The following is a 9,439-nucleotide window of genomic DNA, read 5'->3' on the forward strand; positions in this document are numbered from 1 at the left end:
ATATTGTATAGACTTTTACTTCCCCATGTTCACCCTACCCTGCTTCGACCTACCTGTCTTGTTGATGCTTATTTGTATTTGATGTGAAGCGCTCCGATACCTTTGGGTCTAGCTAGCGCTATACAAAACTTAAATAAATAAATAAAAAACTTGCATTCTATTTACTGGCTTTATTTGTTTTAGGCTGTTCAGCATGTCTTTGTCCCTGTCGTGGAGCATAGCCTGTTCATCAGCTCTCTAACTCGATTTTTGTATTTTTGCACGAGTGCTCGCATTCTATAAACAGGACTTTACATTTTATTATCTTGTCACATTTGCTGTGCATTTGAAGATGGAGGTAAAATGTCATGCATTGTCTTCGGAGGGAGCGTGTTTTTTACTGTTCTTTCTCTGACTATAAAGTTAATCTGGGTGTGTGAAAGGAAAGGTTATTTCCTAGAACACAACAAAATGTAAATGTCGCTAAATGAACTGTTCAAATATTTCAGACTTTATCAGAATTAGGAAAGCACAAATGAAGCACATTTATTTTGTAATTTTAAGTGTGCTGGAAACAAATATTTTAATATGATCAATATACTAGGTGATACCGTTTGCACACATCATTTGTGTGCCGTTTCATTTTATCAGTAAAACTGATTGTGTGCAAAGGTAGTGGTCATTTTCAATGAAAATGTGTTGTCTAATGGCAGTTCACTACCATACCTTGCTTTCACCACTCTACGCCATTCTACTTCTATGCCACTCTACTCTATGAGACTTTACTCCACTCTCCGTATGTCTCTCCACTCCACCTCAAGACACTTTACTCGACCCTGCGAAATGTAACGCCACTCCACTCTATGCAACTCCACCCTGTGACACTGTTACATGCCCCCTCCTCTCAACAACACTCTATGACACTCTACAAACACTCTACGCCACTCCACAACACAGTATTCCCCTCTCCTCAGCTCTACACCCTGCCACTCTTCTTCACTCCACGCTCCTCTATGCCCCTAACATTTAGTCATACTGAACAGCAGACAACAAGGCTAAAACACATTGGCAAGGTGGTAGCTCTTCCATAGGCTAGACCTATTGGCATTGCCAGTGCTTGATTAATGTAATTTACCAAACCTAGCCCTCTCCTTCCCCACCACCATTTTAACTGTACATTTTTGGTAGGGGCCAGACAAGAATAATTTGGATCAAGGACAGCTTAGAAGAAGATTCCGAAGACCTACGGTCTACTCTCCGGTTTGGCATTAAAGTATACACCGACATTCATCTGCAACCCTTTTGGTCACTTTCAGTTAATTTTCGTTACTTTGCCAAAGGCTGTCACAGCAAGTAGTCGTTCTAGAGTGGACACAACAAGAAGTTCTGGATACTTTGAAGAGGGCCAGTTACGGCAGATTTCAATAATGCAAACAGTTCCTTTTGACAGCATGAGGGCATGTCTGCTGAGCGTGCAACGCGTTCTCATGATCAGTTGGAGGAATAGGCACCGTACCCAGACTGCGTGTGGTCGTACTGCTAATACCATCCACTCACTCTAATCATATAGTGTGGCTGCTTTAGCAAAAATATTATTTAAAGGGCTCAGATTAAAAGAAAGCATCGGCATCTGGAAAACGCACCTGTGTTTCACGTGCACTAAATCTGCCGAAAATATAATTTCCCAGTTTTAGCATGTATTTTCTTATACAAACCAATTAGTTACACAAGACTACATTCAGGCTAAATTTAATCGCTACAACATCAACAACAAATCCCAATAGGTAAAACTGCCGACAAAAAGTACTTGTTCCGGAGCCTGACATTTTTGACTGCCACAAAAAAATGTTATTAGGATAAAGCAGTTTAGCAAACAAAAACGCAGGATCCCAAAAACAAAGACGTAAATGTTCCAAATTCCCAATACATCCTTCCTGTGCAAGGTCCTAGTGCCCGCCACCACATTTCGTACCGAAAGACACGTCGGAGTTTAGGTCCCCCATCTTCTTAAAAAAAAAACACAAACATTAAATGCCAAGGAATGCTGCAGGGTAACCCTGCAGGCGTGGTACTCACCGCTCTCGCACGGATCCCCGGACTATGGGCGCTTGAAAGATGTGACTAGGGACCCAGTGAACAGCTGGCGTCGGTCTCAGACAGGTGCCGCTCTGCAGCACCAGCACAAGTTGGGTTTTGAGCCAAGAGCCACGGTGCTCCGGAGGAAAGAACACAGTGGGCCGCTAGAGATGACGTCCCAGAAACACAAATAAACGCCGGGTGGCTCTAGGCGGCGAGTAGCGCCACAAGAAGATGCTGCAGAGCACAGTCAAGTCTAATCATTGTTCACGTCCAAATATCTTTTAGACAACCAGCTCTCACCATAAAAACGCATCGACAAATTGCTTAGAAGGATGACTTAACTGCACGCTATTAATAACGGGTCTAAGAATAAAACCTACACTCTTTTCCAATATACACACATATATACGTACACACACACAATGTGTATATGTGTGTGTGTACGTATATGTGTGTGTATGTGTATGTATGTCTGTGTATATAGTCAAACTGGAAAGTGCACACTTAAGTAGAAAACTGAATGCCTATTTGTTTTTTGTGATAAAGTAGCTAGACAGATCCGGAGACCAGGAATATTGGTAAAGGCAGTGGCAGCTAGTTCAGAGTTCCTATGTTGATTAGATGCGATCTGATATGTCTGTTTCGCATGTCATTACATTTTAGTACTAAAATAATAACGGGCGCCAATCTGGAAATGAGTGTAGGTTTTATTCTTAGACCCGTTATTAATAGCGTGCAGTTAAGTCATCCTCAGCCGCGGTGCGTCCATTGGGGCGTAGGGGCGTAGCCCTAACAGCCCATGGACCCGCGGCTGCAAGTATAATTGTCACTGTGGTATTTTTAAAATACATTCACATACATACACACGTTTACATACATACACACATATATATAAAACACGTGGGTTCACGGACAACTATGCAAGCATCTACGGCGTACCTCTGAGGAAGTTCGAGGAAAGAACGAAACATGTTAGGATTGCCGTTTGTGAATAAATTCAGGATGCAAACCTCGCTGGTGATGTGCGGCTGATTCTTCTCTTTGGAAGTTGTTTTGGCAACAAAAAAAAAAAATATATATATATATTTATATGTTTATTTATTTTATTTATTTCATAGGTTTTATATAGCGCTACTGGACCCAAGAGTATCAGAGCGCTTTACAAGGATGGTGAACATAATGAGATAAAATTAACAATTAAGCAAAAAAAGAGTTACAGTATGATAATGCATTCAACAGGGCTAAGGGGGCAAAGAAACAGAGAGATAAAATTAAGTGGAAAATTAATATTAAAAGTTAGGAGAGAGAGGGGGGTGAAGAGAGGGGGAGTGAGAGAATGAACATGGTCAGGGTCAGTAACATTAGATATCCCAATACTTGTTGAGAAGAAGTACTTTAAGTTCCTTTTTGAAGAGAGGGTAAGAGGGGTTACAGCGAAGATCCTTAGGGAGAGAGTTCCAAATTGTAGGAGCGTTACCAGAGAGCGCACGGGATTGGGTCTTTTGACATTTGAGTCTGGGTGGGAGCAATACAAGGGAGTTTGTGTTCCTCAGGGACCGGGAGCAACCTGCTTTGTGTAGTTTTGTTGTAAGGTAAGAAGGGGTATTTTGGTGAAGAGCTTTGTGAGTGATGCAGGCAATCTTGTAGGTGGATCTTCTTTCTATTGGGAGCCAATTGAGATTTTTGAGGACGGGGGAGATGTGATCACATTTTTTACAATCAGAGATGAGTCTCGCAGCTAGATTGAGGACAGATTTCATCGGTGCAAGATGGATTTTAGGGGTGCCAGCCAAAGTGGCGTTGCCATAGTCAATCCTGGAAAGTACAAGCGATTGGACAACAAGTTTGAAATCATCTGCTGGAATAAATGGTTTAAGTTTCTTGAGGTGGAGAAGGGTGAAAAGCGCACTTTTGGATGCATTTTTAATGTGGGGGATGAGATTTAGATTCTGGTCGATACTGATGCCTAGGGATTTGACAGAATTAGAGGTGGAGAGTGTGCAGTTAAGAACTTTGATGTCATTTATCCAGAGCTGAATGATAAGGGGGTTGTTTTTGGGGGAGAAAAGGATGATTTCAGTTTTATTCGAGTTCAGTTTGAGATGGTTCCGATGGAACCAGGTTTGAACTCTGGTCAAGGTCTCATTGAGGTGGAGAATGTCTCTGTATAATTGGGTGTCATCTGCATAGAGGTGGTAATTGATATTAGCTTGTTTGAGGATGAGGGTGAGTGGTTCCATGAACAGATTGAATAGGGTTGGGGAGAGGATGGATCCTTGAGGGACGCCGAGTGAGACAGGTTGAGGTTTAGAGAGAAAGTGGCTGAGCTTGATTTGCTGTGATCTGTTTTGAAGGAATGAGGAGAACCATTTGAATACGTTGCCATCTAAGCCGAACCGGTCTTTGAGAGTGTTGAGAAGGGTGGGGTGGTGGACGGTATCAAATGCAGCTGAGAGGTCGAGGAGGATTAGTAATGAGGATTCCCCTTCTAGGGAGCGATGAATGTCGTCAGTGATATTTAGCATAGCAGCTTCTGTATGCAACCCTTTCTAAAGCCGGATTAGAAAACATCAAGGAGGTTGAAGGAGGCGATATGTTTCTCTAATTGCAATAGGACACATTTTTCGAGGGCTTTAGAGAGGAATGGAAGGTTAGAGATAGGGCAAAGGTTGTTAAGGTCATTGGGGTCAGCAGTGGTATTTTTGAGAATGGGTGAGATTTGACCAAGCTGAAGGGAGGTGGGGACACAGCCAGTGGAAAGAGCGGAGTTGATGATTTTGGTCCATATTGGGGCAATGATAAATTTAAGTTCTTGAACCAAAAGGGCTGGAAGAGGATCTTTGGAGTGGGAGGAAGGTTTTAGTTTGGCAATGATATTAATGATCGTAGAATCAGATACTGGACTAAAATCACTCCATGAGGCATTGTTTTTAGCAGCGGGGCTTATTTTCAGAAAGGTATCTTGTTGGGGGAGAGCAGGGAGGGGATGAGAAGGATCGAGAGGGGTGGAAAAATTAGACAGAGGAGAGTTAGGAGTGTTGGGGAGGGTGTATAGGATGGGAGTAGGTTGAAGTGAGAGTGGGAGGGAAGAGAAGGATAGTTTGATCTTGTTGATTTTGTTCGTAAAGAAACTGGCAATTTCTTCGCATCTGTCAATAGAGGCTAATTTTTTAGGAGGGCCAGTGGAGGTTTGTTTTTTAACAATGTTAAAGAGTTCTCTAGGGCGGTTTCTGGCTTGATCAAGTTGTGATCGTAGAGAAGGAGGCTTTCTCATTAAAGATATGTTTTTTGTACTGGGCCCTAGCAGTTCTAAGGAGAGCCAGATTGTCAACGGTTGGATGATTCCTCCAAACCGGTTCAGAATGTCAAAGGGTCCGTCTTTCGTTATTAAGTTCAGAATGTAACCAAGACTTAGGAGGGTTGCTTTTTTGTTGTTTGAGTTTGATTGGAGCAATTTGGTCGAGGGCTTCAAGAATAGAATTGTTATAATGGTTAGTTAGGTCGATGGTGCTGTCAGAGAGAGGGGGGAGAAGTAAGTGGGCCTTAATTGTGGATTCCAATTCGCCAGGAGGAATAAGGTGAAGGTTGCATGTGGATTTCTTAGGTAAAGAGCTGATGGGGGCGGGGAGAGTCATGGATCTATTCATGGTGAAGAGGATAAGGTAGTGTTCAGACCAGTCAACCGGAAGTATATTTGAGAGGGAGGCCAGATCGTTGCTAGTCATAATAGCATCAAGGGTGGCACCTTTGTTATGGGTTGGAGAATGGCAGAGTTGGGTCATATTGGTGATGTCCATGGTATCATTAAATAGGATGACAGCAGGATCATCACTTTTGTTCCAATGGATGTTGTAGTCACTGAGGAACAGATTTTTAGAATGTGAGAGCGATGATTGTATAATAAGATCAGTCAACTCTTCCGTAAAGGGATGTTATTTCCAGGGGGATGGTAGATAGTGTGCAACCGGGTGGTGGGGGAGTCAGGCATAATGAGATCAGCGCAAAGGTATTCAAAGGATGAAGGGTCTTGTAGATGAACGAGCGAGTCCTCCTCCTGTTTGTTCGATTCTATCTTTTTTAATGATAGAGTAACCAGGGGGGATAAGCAAGTTGAGGATGGGAGTGGAGTGGGAGGTGAGCCAGGTTTCAGTTAGGAATGCAATGTCAATGTTTTCACTAAGAATGGTTTCAGCAATCTCAGTAGCATGGCCGGAGGCTGACCGGCAATTAATCAGCATGCATCAGAGGGGAGTGGGGTCGGGCGATTTGGAGGGGGGATAAGGGGGGATAGGTCTAATTTGTTGGGATGGTCTAGGGGAGGTCGGAGGAAGGGGGAGTCTGCTTATTCCTAAGAGAACAGGGATGGTAGACAGTTGAGTAGGGGGGATAGTGGACGAAGGTGATGAGGGAGAGGTACTTAAGTTAGTGGAAAGGTTAGCTTCAGAGGTTATTGGGCGAGTACCAAGTTTTGGCGGTTGTATGTTGGTATTGTAGGGAGTGACGATTAAGGAAGGTTGAGTGGGTAAGGTGCTGGTTGTGTAGTTGCTAGAAGTTAAGTTAGTGGAACTGTTAGCTTCAGAGGTTATTGGGCGAGTAGTGGGGGACAAGGGGGAATAGGTCTAAGTTGTTGGGGTGGTCTAGGGGAGGTCGGAAGAAGGGGGATAGTGGACGAGGGTGGTGAGCGAGAGGTAGTTAAGTTAGTGGAACTGTTAGTTTCAGAGGTTATTGGGTGAATACTAAGTTGTGGCGGTGTGGGTATGTTGGTAGTGTAGGGAGGGACAATTAAGGTAAGTTGAGTGGGTAAGGTGCTGGTTGTGTAGTTGCTAGAAGTTAAGTTAGTCGAACTGTTAACTTCAGAGGTTATTGGGCGAGTACCAAGTTGTGGCGGTGTGGGTATGTTGGTATTGTAGGGAGGGATATTTAAGGAAGGTTGAGTGGGTAAGGTGCTGGTTGTGTAGTTTCTAGAAGGAGGAGTGTTTCTGTTGGTGATAGAGTTTGGCGGACAATATGTGGATGTGTTGAGGAGTGTCGTTGTGCGAGGAGATGGTTTCAGTAAGGAATGAGATATTGCTTCAGAGTGAGGAGAGTTCTAAGATGAGGGGCATAAGGACAAGTTCAATGGTAGGGGAAGCCAGTGTGTGTGTTGATGAGTGCTATGGGTCCGTATTTATTGGGCTGTTGGTCGAGTTAGGGTTGTTTAGGGGAGGGATAACGTGTGGAGGATGAGGAGGAAAGCCTGGAGGGGGGAGGGATTATAATGAGGGGGAGGATCATTTTTGGAGAGCGGAGGTGAACAGGAGGAGGATGTAGGAAAGGTATTCATTTCGGACAGACAATTCGGTGAAAGTGGCATAGAGGAAGTAGAAGGTGGTGTATTTGTTGGATTGTGAGTTGTTGAAGAAAGCAGTGAGGTTTTGGAGGGTGATTGTGGGGAATATGTGGGGGCAGTTAAGGGGGAGTGGGGAACTGAGTCAGAGAAAGATGTGGTAAGGGAGTCAAGGGGAGGGAAGAGCATAGAATAAAGTGTGTAGTTGTAAAGGGGGGTACTATGGAGTGAGTGGAAGAGGGAGAAATGATAAGGGAGTCAGGGGGAGTTATCGTTAGCTGGACATTTCACTCGTACAAAACCATTGAAATTCCCCTGTTATAGTTAGTTCAGCTAACTATAACTCGCACGCCCGCAATGCACTGCTGATGATGTCACATATTACATCACTCATGACATGGTCAGTGACACTACTCATGACATCACTGATGACATCTCAAATGACATCACTGATGACATCATCCAGTGAATGTGTGTCTTTCTGAAAATTACATCTTTTTTATATATGTATATCTCAAGGTCGATGGAAGAATAAATGGGTAAATAAGTGTCTAAATGGATGTTTTTTTTGTAAAATTGATTGTATAACTGACTGATTAAGTGTATCTTAGTGAATATATGGGTTAGCGAGTAATGTGTAAATATGTCTGTATCAGTCTCTCACTTTGTGTATAAGTGGCTGCATGGGTTGGTAAGTACCTACATGAGTGTCTATATAGGTTATTAGTTGTTTTTTTTGTATCAGTATGAGTGTCTGAGTGTCTGTATGGTTCGGTGGGGGCTATCACTTAGCGCATAGATGCATGAATGAGTGACTCACTGTTTGTATGTGTTTTGAAGACAGCATGTGTGCATGACTGTATGGGTGGATGACTGTGTGTATGGGTGTGTTAGTGAGTGAATGGGTGTGTTAGTGACTGTCTCAATAGTGTCTTTATGAGTAACTACATATGTTTTAAACTAGTATATGTGAGTATTGGTGTATATAAGTGAGTATGAGTGAGAGATTTGAAGAGTTCCTGTATAAATAAGTTTGTTTCTATAACTGATTGTTTAAGAGAGTAAGCATGTGTACGTTTCTGTAGAAGTACGTGTAGTGGTGTGTGTATAACTGTATATGCAAGTAAATGGATGTTTGATTCTTTATTAGCATGAGTGACTATGTGTGTGACTAACTATGAATGACTGGCGGTGTTTAACAGGATGTATAGGTGTATGAGGACATATGGTGAGTGAGTAAATGTATGAGTGTAATACTGTGTCTGGGGTGATAGATGGCTTTTGTCATTTTACAGCACTGTGCTAGTCCTATGCTTAAAGATTTTGCTGTAGAAATGGCAAAAGACTTTGTCCTTTTCTATCTCGGCATAGATGGCACTTTGCTAATCCTATGCTTAAAGACTTTGATAGAAAAACAGACATTTGAGGTGAGCAGATTTAGAGTGTCGCTGGTGTTGAGAGTGCTCTAACAGGAGCTGCTTTCCACCTAAACTTGAAAACTACCCACAGTTCTCGCCTTCTTTTTTTGCATAATTTATGCGTCACTCTATGCCTAAAAGGGTTTTGTTTGGACTTATACTGGGTGCTCCCTTGTGTCTGGACAAAGCTATACCTCTCTGAAGAGCTCTAATTAGAGCGAAACACTGTGTCAGGTGTTGCTTTTACTCATTTCAGGTTGGCTTGAGTTGGTATTTCACCAATTGAAAGCTGTAATACTGTGCCTGGAGTGATAAATGGCTTTTGTCATTTTACAGCTCGGCAAGGACTGCATTGTGTCAGTCCTATGCTTAAGACTTTGCTGTAGAAATGGCAAAAGACTTTGTCCTTTTCTATCTCGACGTGGATGGCACTTTGCTAATCCTATGCTTAGGTAGTTATAGTTAGGACCTAGTTTCCATAGGAAATCTGCAACATTCTATTGGGAATAACTTTGGCGTTGATGGACGGAATTGGCTGAATTTCTCCAAGAAAATGGCCAGCTCCGCTCTGCTCCTTCCCTGAAAGTTTGGGGGGATTCGTGAAGCGGGGGCCGAGATAAAAGGGGGGTCCCAAAAC

The 9,439-nt window shown here is 42.9% G+C and overlaps 1 protein-coding gene across 2 annotated transcripts in view; it reads right to left on the reverse strand.

The window, feature by feature from the left end:
• LIG3 (DNA ligase 3) overlaps positions 1 to 2,241 on the reverse strand; it is a 222,520-nt gene extending 220,279 nt beyond the window's left edge. Inside the window, exon 1 of one of the 2 annotated variants that reach the window (XM_078679597.1) lies at positions 2,056 to 2,241. The gene's annotated coding sequence lies outside the window, so the exon portion shown is untranslated. The remainder of the gene's footprint in view (positions 1 to 2,055) is intronic. The other variant, XM_078679596.1, reaches the window with a different exon arrangement.
• Positions 2,242 to 9,439: the final 7,198 nt, after the last annotated feature.

The sequence above is a fragment of the Lissotriton helveticus genome, chromosome 3_1, assembly GCF_964261635.1.
Source record: "Lissotriton helveticus chromosome 3_1, aLisHel1.1, whole genome shotgun sequence".
NCBI classification, from domain to species: domain Eukaryota; kingdom Metazoa; phylum Chordata; class Amphibia; order Caudata; family Salamandridae; genus Lissotriton; species Lissotriton helveticus.